Source organism: Salmo salar, chromosome 12, assembly GCF_965601325.2.
Source record: "Salmo salar chromosome 12, fSalSal1, whole genome shotgun sequence".
Taxonomy (NCBI): domain Eukaryota; kingdom Metazoa; phylum Chordata; class Actinopteri; order Salmoniformes; family Salmonidae; genus Salmo; species Salmo salar.
In genome coordinates, this window is record NC_138302.1 from 36,493,186 (window position 1) to 36,495,484 (window position 2,299).

Here is a 2,299-nt window from a genome sequence, read left to right on the forward strand (position 1 = left end):
ATGTGCTCGCCAGAGGTAGCCTGACTGCCATTAGGTACCGAGATGAGATCCTCAGACCCCTTCTGAGACCATATGCTGGTGCGGTTGGCCCTGGGTTCCTCCTAATGCAAGACAATGCTAGACCTCATGTGGCTTGAGTGTGTCAGCAGTTCCTGCAAGAGGAAGGCATTGATGCTATGGACTGGGCCGCCCGTTCCCCAGACCTGAATCCAATTGAGCACATCTGGGACATCATGTCTCGCTCCATCCACCAACGCCACGTTGCACCACAGACTGTCCAGGAGTTGGCGGATGCTTTAGTCCAGGTCTGGGAGGAGATCCCTCAGGAGACCATCCGCCACCTCATCAGGAGCATGCCCAGGCGTTGTAGGGAGGTTATACAGGCACGTGGAGGCCACACACACTACTGAGCCTCATTTTGACTTGTTTTAAGGACATTACATTAAAGTTGGATCAGCCTGTAGTGTGGTTTTCCACTTTAATTTTGAGTGTGACTCCAAATCCAGACCTCCATGGGTTGATAAATTGGATTTCCATTGATTATTTTTGTGTGATTTTGTTGTCAGCACATTCAACTATGTAAAGAAAAAAGTATTTAATAAGATTTTTTCTTTCATTCAGATGTAGGATGTGTTGTTTAAGTGTTCCCTTTATTTTTTTGAGCAGTATGTAAGTATGTGTGTGTATGTATATATATATATATATATATATATATATATATATATATATATATATATATATATATATATACAGTTGAAGTCGGAAGTTTACATAGACCTTAGCCAAATGCATTTAAACTCAGTTTTTCACAATTCCTGACATTTAATCCTAGTAAATATTCCCTGTCTTAGGTCAGTTAGGATCACCACTTTATTTTAAGAATGTGAAATGTCAGAATAATAGTGGAGAGAATGATTTATTTCAGCTATTATTTCTTTCATCACATTCCCAGTGGGTCAGAAGTTTACATACACTCAATTAGTATTTGGTAGCATTGCCTTGAAATTATTGAAATTATTTAAAAGGGGGAGGCTTGCAAGCCGAAGAACACCATCCCAACCGTGAAGCACGGGGGTGGCAGCATCATGTTGTGGGGGTGCTTTGCTGCAGGAGGGACTGGTGCACTTCACAAAATAGATGGCATCATGAGGTTGGAAAATTATGTGGATATATTGAAGCAACATCTCAACACATCAGTCAGGAAGTTAAAGCTTGGTCGCAAATGGGTCTTCCAAATGGACATTCACCCCAAGCATACTTCCAAAGTTGTGGCAAAATGGCTTAAGGACAACAAAGTCAAGGTATTGGAGTGGCCATCACAAAGCCCTGACCTCAATCCTATAGTACATTTGTGGGCAGAACTGAAAAAGCGTGTGCGAGCAAGGAGGTCTGCAAACCTGACTCAGTTACACCAGCTCTGTCAGGAGGAATGGGCCAAATTCACCCAACTTATTGTGGGAAGCTTGTGGAAGGCTACCCGAAAGTTTGACCCAAGTTAAACAATTTAAAGGCAATGCTACCAAATTATAATTGAGTGTATGTAAACTTCTGACCCACTGGGGATGTGATGAAATAAATAAAAGCTGAAATCAATCATTCTCTCTCCTATTATTCTGACATTTCACATTCTTAAAGTAAAGTGGTGATCCTAACTGACGACAGGGAATTTTTTACTAGGATTACATTTTACATTTATATTTTAGTCATTTAGCAGACGACTCACAGTAGTGAATGCGCATACATTCCATACATTTTTTTCTTCGTACTGGTCCCCTGTGGGAATTGAACCCACAACCATGGCGTTGCAAACACCATGCTCTACCAACTGAGCCACACAGGGATTAAATGTCAGGAATTGTGAAAAACTGAGTTTAAATATATTTGGCTAAGGTGTATGTAAACTTCCAACTTCAACTGTAGATGGGGCGGAGTGAAAAGCCAGCAGCAGGTCGTGCAACAAAGACCCCTTCCAAAACGAACCATTTGGATAGCAGAGTCCCTACTGAGTATTTCCTATCCCACTTTAGCTGAGACAGGTAGAACAATTCTCTCTACAGGTGAATATTCTCAACATACCAGTGTCAACGTTGTATTTTTTAAAAAATTATTGGTATTAAAAAAAGGTTTTTAATTTGTTTTCATAAATGACTCATTGCATTTTAAATATCTTGGGAATGAGCTATCCACATTGCAATGTTTTGAAATGCGCGCTTTTATTTAGAAGATTTCCTCATTACCATACAAACAGGACGTCATCGTTTGTGCTGCTGACAGAATACTAGTAGAAGAAGAAGCTTCT